This window comes from Chiloscyllium punctatum, chromosome 31 (genome assembly GCF_047496795.1).
Source record: "Chiloscyllium punctatum isolate Juve2018m chromosome 31, sChiPun1.3, whole genome shotgun sequence".
Lineage (NCBI taxonomy): Eukaryota > Metazoa > Chordata > Chondrichthyes > Orectolobiformes > Hemiscylliidae > Chiloscyllium > Chiloscyllium punctatum.
In genome coordinates, this window is record NC_092769.1 from 51289556 (window position 1) to 51298156 (window position 8601).

The 8601-nt window shown below is 46.0% G+C and overlaps 3 non-coding genes across 3 annotated transcripts; all 3 read right to left on the reverse strand.

Annotated features, from left to right (window-relative positions):
• Positions 1-1374: 1374 nt before the first annotated feature.
• trnal-cag (transfer RNA leucine (anticodon CAG)) lies at positions 1375-1456 on the reverse strand. Its single transcript has one exon. It is a non-coding gene; the product is annotated as a tRNA-Leu (tRNA).
• Positions 1457-4807: 3351 nt separating this feature from the next.
• Positions 4808-4889, reverse strand: trnal-cag (transfer RNA leucine (anticodon CAG)). Its single transcript has one exon. It is a non-coding gene; the product is annotated as a tRNA-Leu (tRNA).
• A 3355-nt stretch (positions 4890-8244) lies between these two features.
• trnal-cag (transfer RNA leucine (anticodon CAG)) lies at positions 8245-8326 on the reverse strand. The gene has a single exon. It is a non-coding gene; the product is annotated as a tRNA-Leu (tRNA).
• Between the last annotated feature and the right edge of the window lie 275 nt (positions 8327-8601).

The following is an 8601-nucleotide window of genomic DNA, read 5'->3' on the forward strand; positions in this document are numbered from 1 at the left end:
TGATCTTATGGAAGGGTTGTAAACTGAGTATTTATGTGTTTTACCCAAGTTGGGGTGAGTTGAAAAAAAGCGAGAGCATCGGTTTAATGTGAGTGGGCTGAAATTAACAAAGGACCTGAGGCACATTTCCCACACGGAAGGTTGTGCGTGTTTGGAATGAGCTACCAGAGGAAGTGGAGGAGGCTATTACACTCAGAAAATTGCAAAGGTAATCGGATGAGTTTCTGGATAGGATGGGTTTAGCGGGTTTGGGACCAAATGCTGGGGAACGGGACTTGTTTAACTTTGGCTGTGTGGTGAGCATGGACGAGATACACCGAAGTATCTGATTCCACGCGGTGTACCCCAATACCGTCGTGTTGCTTCCACCGGCTTTAAAGGATTACTTTTTAGCAGAGCTTGCCGTCGCAGTCTGTGGCACAATCGTTTCGTCTGTTCGACTGCTCACGGGAAAGGTAGTATTGTGAAACACTGCAGAAACGAACGACTTCCTTACTTTTGCTCCGACTGACCATACTCCGTGAAATTTTCCCAGACCCTCAGTTGAGGATTTTTGCTGCTGGAAGTTACCTCAGAAACCCTGTTAACTCGTAATGTACTGAGCGAATCGCAAAACAGTAAGCATTTAACACGGAACACAAACAAAACTGGCATGCCTAATGCATTTTCAGACACAGAGATGCATGAATGCTAAATGTGAGACAGTCCGAGGGCATGAGTCATAAAGTAATCTCACAACTAACAACAGGGCAATTCCAAACTACTCTTTCAAACATACTGCAGCCTTAGTGCACCAACACTTCCCAGACAATGCTGAAAAGAGAGAAAGAAAGAACATAATAAGAATGGGCCATAAAAAGTGAATTTCACCAATCACAGTCTCGATGAGATTCCCTTTCCGTTCCGATGCCTCCAGGACGGAAATGAAGGAAATGGGAGAAATTCAATAACATGTGACATCGAAATTCATTGGATCGATTTTCCCATTGACCAGAAAACCAAATAACGACGAGTCGAGTCACCACATTACGAGTTAACAGGGTTTCTGAGGTAACTTCCAGCAGCAAAAATCCTCAACTGTGGGTCCGGGGAAATTTCATGGAGTATGGTCAGTCGGAGCAAAAGTAAGGAAGTCGTTCCTTTCTGCAGTGTTTCATCACAACAGCGATGAAATAACAGTCTCCATTCGGTTCCAGTAAACGCTCAAATTGCCTGGAACAGCAGAGCTGTTTGCGATTTTCCGCGTGGCACTGTCCCACACCACAGTTAATACCCCGGGAAGCAAACCAATTTTACTTTTGTTTTCAACATCAATACAGTGGGGGCGGAAACAGCATTTTAACAAGCTGCAGCATTGGAGTTAAACAGCAGAAATGGCAGTGGCGGGATTCGAACCCGCGCCCCTTTCAAGACTGGAACCTGGATCCAGCGCCTTAGACCGCTCGGCCACACTACCAGCCGACCGCACAGCCCTTTTTCTTGCATTTCCAATTGTGCCCCTGCATAACAACAGACGCAAAGTCACATGAAAAGGGTTCCATGATCCCTCTCCGACTCGCATAGCTGCTGGGATGTGCCCGGCTGCAATGTCAATGTCGCAGCAGATAATGATAGCCCATCAATCCAGACAAAAATCAATTTTAAGCTGAGTCTATCTTCTCGGACTCTTTTCAGCTACAAATGTATCTGTGAGTGCGTGACAATATATGTTCGCTTATGATTTGGTCAAATAACCATGAGCTGCTTGACATTACTGCAATTTCGATTCTTGCTTTGCTAAATGATTTCACCCATTGCTCGAAAAAGGACGACTTTCACGTTTACACGGAACACAAAACACACCGGACTACAGGGAAAATGCACAAAGCTGAGCAGGCCGTGTTCCAAATCATACCGTGCAGCATTTATTCAGTCACTGTGTCTGTTTTGCAGAATAAGGGTCCCAAAGAAAGTTCTCTACCCTAAAACCGGAGGTCGCATTACATTCCGAGAGCGACAGATCACATTGTGAGGATGCTCTGCCCTCGGAGCCTGTTCGAGATGACACTTTCCGTGCCTTTTACCTTAAACGTGCAATTTGCTGCAGAGATGTTCACTCCTGGACATGAGCCACATGGATACCAAGTGAGTCGGAAACCTGTGCGGGAATCGACGAGAAGCGACTCAATACATTTTGCTAACTTCCATGGTGCTTATTAGAAATGGCGTTTCTGTTCACCTCAATCTAAAAGGCAGTTTCTGAACATAGTAACAGAACTCAAAAGGTAATTACCTCACCCCACCGCCACTCCGGAAGAGGTGCTAACTGCCCTTGATTGCTTTTTGTTCTCGATGTGAAGAGCTCACACTCCTGAGTCACCTTCACGTCTCTGTTTGCTGAGTGAATCACAAAGAAGGAGTTTCACCAGAGCTTCAATTGCCACACTTCTCCACTCGCCCTCTCCGTGAACATTTTCCTGCTCGTCAGTGATTTAAAGAAAATCAAATGGATGCGATGTCATTCTGTAGCCTCTCTGTCGATTCCTCCGTTACAGTTCCAACATGGCTTAGATCTCGGGGCGCACCTTAATACTAGCGACGCTATGACAGCACAGGTCCGGAGGTTCCTCTCAGAGTGTATGTTTTTTTTTCATTGCTGTTGCTGATTGAATGAGCCACTAACGTGCGAACTGCTCCAAAACATGATTCAGGACCTCCGGTGCCAAATCTCGCGCGTTGAATAACGACAGACAGCTTCCAAATGAAGCCTTTCAGAGACGACTTTGGGGTACGTTTGACAGACAGACAAGTTCAGGAATTCGTGGTGCGCTGTGACACCAGCGCATCAGCTTCTTCCCTGCCTTTGAACCGGGTCGCCTGCGCAAGGAATGCAAATGCGGTACTGCTTTTCGTGGAAGGATCAGAACGCGGCAACTACACTCTCAAACAGAATGGCATATGATCAGAACCAGGTTGGAGAAAAACTTTATAACGCTTTGCACAGTAATTAAATGGAGTTGCCTTGCATTTCACTACGAGAGCAGATTCGTTCAAGCAAATTCGAAGGCAGGTTGCAGATGGGAAAGCAAGCAAGGAAGCTCCGTTCTTGTGCATGTGAAAGGCTGCACTTGAAAAAGAAAGCAGTTTCTACCCAGTCTCGAACTGGGGACCTTTCGCGTGTTAGGCGAACGTGATGACCACTACACTACAGAAACCAGCCGAGGCAACCGTACTGCAGCTCAGTGGCATCCAGCACTGAAAGTTGAAGCAATTCTACGTTTCACCTTTCTGTTTCCAATAGCTTGTTATTGTCCAGCGAAATTAACATCTTGAAAACGTAAAAAAAAACACGTGAAATTGATGACAAAATATAGACAAGGATGTCGTCAATGTTTGGACCGTAGGGCGAGGTGGAATAAGCTGGGACGACTTTCCCCGCAGCATAACGGCTGCGACATGATCTTATGGAAGGGTTGTAAACTGAGTATTTATGTGTTTTACCCAAGTTGGGGTGAGTTGAAAAATCGAGAGCATCGGTTTAATGTGAGTGGGCTGAAATTGACAAAGGACCTGAGGCACATTTCCCACACGGAAGGTTGTGCGTGTTTGGAATGAGCTACCAGAGGAAGTGGAGGAGGCGATTACACTCAGAAAATTGCAAAGGTAATCGGATGAGTTTCTGGATAGGATGGGTTTAGCGGGATTGGGGCCAAATGCTGGGGAACGGGACTTGTTTAACTTTGGCTATGTGGTGAGCATGGACGAGATACACCGAAGTATCTGATTCCACGCGGTGTACCACAATACCGTCGTGTTGCTTCCACCGGCTTTAAAGGATTACTTTTTAGCAGAGCTTGCCGTCGCAGTCTGTGGCACAATCGTTTCGTCTGTTCGACTGCTCACGGGAAAGGTAGTATTGTGAAACACTGCAGAAACGAACGACTTCCTTACTTTTGCTCCGACTGACCATACTCCGTGAAATTTTCCCAGACCCTCAGTTGAGGATTTTTGCTGCTGGAAGTTACCTCAGAAACCCTGTTAACTCGTAATGTACTGAGCGAATCGCAAAACAGTAAGCATTTAACACGGAACACAAACAAAACTGGCATGCCTAATGCATTTTCAGACACAGAGATGCATGAATGCTAAATGTGAGACAGTCCGAGGGCATGAGTCATAAAGTAATCTCACAACTAACAACAGGGCAATTCCAAACTACTCTTTCAAACATACTGCAGCCTTAGTGCACCAACACTTCCCAGACAATGCTGAAAAGAGAGAAAGAAAGAACATAATGAGAAGGGGCCATAAAAAGTGAATTTCACCAATCACAGTCTCGATGAGATTCCCTTTCCGTTCCGATGCCTCCAGGACGGAAATGAAGGAAATGGGAGAAATTCAATAACATGTGACATCGAAATTCATTGGATCGATTTTCCCATTGACCAGAAAACCAAATAACGACGAGTCGAGTCACCACATTACGAGTTAACAGGGTTTCTGAGGTAACTTCCAGCAGCAAAAATCCTCAACTGTGGGTCCGGGGAATTTCACGGAGTATGGTCAGTCGGAGCAAAAGTAAGGAAGTCGTTCCTTTCTGCAGTGTTTCATCACAACAGCGATGAAATAACAGTCTCCATTCGGTTCCAGTAAACGCTCAAATTGCCTGGAACAGCAGAGCTGTTTGCGATTTTCCGCGTGGCACTGTCCCACACCACAGTTAATACCCCGGGAAGCAAACCAATTTTACTTTTGTTTTCAACATCAATACAGTGGGGGCGGAAACAGCATTTTAACAAGCTGCAGCATTGGAGTTAAACAGCAGAAATGGCAGTGGCGGGATTCGAACCCGCGCCCCTTTCAAGACTGGAACCTGGATCCAGCGCCTTAGACCGCTCGGCCACACTACCAGCCGACCGCACAGCCCTTTTTCTTGCATTTCCAATTGTGCCCCTGCATAACAACAGACGCAAAGTCACATGAAAAGGGTTCCATGATCCCTCTCCGACTCGCACAGCTGCTGGGATGTGCCCGGCTGCAATGTCAATGTCGCAGCAGATAATGATAGCCCATCAATCCAGACAAAAATCAATTTTAAGCTGAGTCTATCTTCTCGGACTCTTTTCAGCTACAAATGTATCTGTGAGTGCGTGACAATATATGTTCGCTTATGATTTGGTCAAATAACCATGAGCTGCTTGACATTACTGCAATTTCGATTCTTGCTTTGCTAAATGATTTCACCCATTGCTCGAAAAAGGACGACTTTCACGTTTACACGGAACACAAAACACACCGGACTACAGGGAAAATGCACAAAGCTGAGCAGGCCGTGTTCCAAATCATACCGTGCAGCATTTATTCAGTCACTGTGTCTGTTTTGCAGAATAAGGGTCCCAAAGAAAGTTCTCTACCCTAAAACCGGAGGTCGCATTACATTCCGAGAGCGACAGATCACATTGTGAGGATGCTCTGACCTCGGAGCCTGTTCGAGATGACACTTTCCGTGCCTTTTACCTTAAACGGGCAATTTGCTGCAGAGATGTTCACTCCTGGACATGAGCCACATGGATACCAAGTGAGTCGGAAACCTGTGCGGGAATCGACGAGAAGCGACTCAATACATTTTGCTAACTTCCATGGTGCTTATTAGAAATGGCGTTTCTGTTCACCTCAATCTAAAAGGCAGTTTCTGAACATAGTAACAGAACTCAAAAGGTAATTACCTCACCCCACCGCCACTCCGGAAGAGGTGCTAACTGCCCTTGATTGCTTTTTGTTCTCGATGTGAAGAGCTCTCACGCCTGAGTCACCTTCACGTCTCTGTTTGCTGAGTGAATCACAAAGAAGGAGTTTCACCAGAGCTTCAATTGCCACACTTCTCCACTCGCCCTCTCCGTGAACATTTTCCTGCTCGTCAGTGATTTAAAGAAAATCAAATGGATGCGATGTCATTCTGTAGCCTCTCTGTCGATAACTCCGTTACAGTTCCAACATGGCTTAGATCTCGGGGCGCACCTTAATACTAGCGACGCTATGACAGCACAGGTCCGGAGGTTCCTCTCAGAGTGTATGTTTTTTTTTCATTGCTGTTGCTGATTGAATGAGCCACTAACGTGCGAACTGCTCCAAAACATGATTCAGGACCTCCGGTGCCAAATCTCGCGCGTTGAATAACGACAGACAGCTTCCAAATGAAGCCTTTCAGAGACGACTTTGGGGTACGTTTGACAGACAGACAAGTTCAGGAATTCGTGGTGCGCTGTGACACCAGCGCATCAGCTTCTTCCCTGCCTTTGAACCGGGTCGCCTGCGCAAGGAATGCAAATGCGGTACTGCTTTTCGTGGAAGGATCAGAACGCGGCAACTACACTCTCAAACAGAATGGCATATGATCAGAACCAGGTTGGAGAAAAACTTTATAACGCTTTGCACAGTAATTAAATGGAGTTGAATTGCATTTCACTACGAGAGCAGATTCGTTCAAGCAAATTCGAAGGCAGGTTTGCAGATGGGAAAGCAAGCAAGGAAGCTCCGTTCTTGTGCATGTGAAAGGCTGCACTTGAAAAAGAAAGCAGTTTCTGCCCAGTCGCGAACTGGGGACCTTTCGCGTGTTAGGCGAACTTGATGACCACTACACTACAGAAACCAGCCGAGGCTACCGTACTGCAGCTCAGTGGCATCCAGCACTGAAAGTTGAAGCAATTCTACGTTTCACCTTTCTGTTTCCAATAGCTTGTTATTGTCCAGCGAAATTAACATCTTGAAAACGTAAAAAAAAACACGTGAAATTGATGACAAAATATAGACAAGGATGTCGTCAATGTTTGGACCGTAGGGCGAGGTGGAATAAGCTGGGACGACTTTCCCCGCAGCATAACGGCTGCGACATGATCTTATGGAAGGGTTGTAAACTGAGTATTTATGTGTTTTACCCAAGTTGGGGTGAGTTGAAAAAAAGCGAGAGCATCGGTTTAATGTGAGTGGGCTGAAATTGACAAAGGACCTGAGGCACATTTCCCACACGGAAGGTTGTGCGTGTTTGGAATGAGCTACCAGAGGAAGTGGAGGAGGCTATTACACTCAGAAAATTGCAAAGGTAATCGGATGAGTTTCTGGATAGGATGGGTTTAGCGGGTTTGGGACCAAATGCTGGGGAACGGGACTTGTTTAACTTTGGCTGTGTGGTGAGCATGGACGAGATACACCGAAGTATCTGATTCCACGCGGTGTACCACAATACCGTCGTGTTGCTTTCACCGGCTTTAAAGGATTACTTTTTAGCAGAGCTTGCCGTCGCAGTCTGTGGCACAATCGTTTCGTCTGTTCGACTGCTCACGGGAAAGGTAGTATTGTGAAACACTGCAGAAACGAACGACTTCCTTACTTTTGCTCCGACTGACCATACTCCGTGAAATTTTCCCAGACCCTCAGTTGAGGATTTTTGCTGCTGGAAGTTACCTCAGAAACCCTGTTAACTCGTAATGTACTGAGCGAATCGCAAAACAGTAAGCATTTAACACGGAACACAAACAAAACTGGCATGCCTAATGCATTTTCAGACACAGAGATGCATGAATGCTAAATGTGAGACAGTCCGAGGGCATGAGTCATAAAGTAATCTCACAACTAACAACAGGGCAATTCCAAACTACTCTTTCAAACATACTGCAGCCTTAGTGCACCAACACTTCCCAGACAATGCTGAAAAGAGAGAAAGAAAGAACATAATAAGAATGGGCCATAAAAAGTGAATTTCACCAATCACAGTCTCGATGAGATTCCCTTTCCGTTCCGATGCCTCCAGGACGGAAATGAAGGAAATGGGAGAAATTCAATAACATGTGACATCGAAATTCATTGGATCGATTTTCCCATTGACCAGAAAACCAAATAACGACGAGTCGAGTCACCACATTACGAGTTAACAGGGTTTCTGAGGTAACTTCCAGCAGCAAAAATCCTCAACTGTGGGTCCGGGGAAATTTCATGGAGTATGGTCAGTCGGAGCAAAAGTAAGGAAGTCGTTCCTTTCTGCAGTGTTTCATCACAACAGCGATGAAATAACAGTCTCCATTCGGTTCCAGTAAACGCTCAAATTGCCTGGAACAGCAGAGCTGTTTGCGATTTTCCGCGTGGCACTGTCCCACACCACAGTTAATACCCCGGGAAGCAAACCAATTTTACTTTTGTTTTCAACATCAATACAGTGGGGGCGGAAACAGCATTTTAACAAGCTGCAGCATTGGAGTTAAACAGCAGAAATGGCAGTGGCGGGATTCGAACCCGCGCCCCTTTCAAGACTGGAACCTGGATCCAGCGCCTTAGACCGCTCGGCCACACTACCAGCCGACCGCACAGCCCTTTTTCTTGCATTTCCAATTGTGCCCCTGCATAACAACAGACGCAAAGTCACATGAAAAGGGTTCCATGATCCCTCTCCGACTCGCATAGCTGCTGGGATGTGCCCGGCTGCAATGTCAATGTCGCAGCAGATAATGATAGCCCATCAATCCAGACAAAAATCAATTTTAAGCTGAGTCTATCTTCTCGGACTCTTTTCAGCTACAAATGTATCTGTGAGTGCGTGACAATATATGTTCGCTTATGATTTGGTCAAAT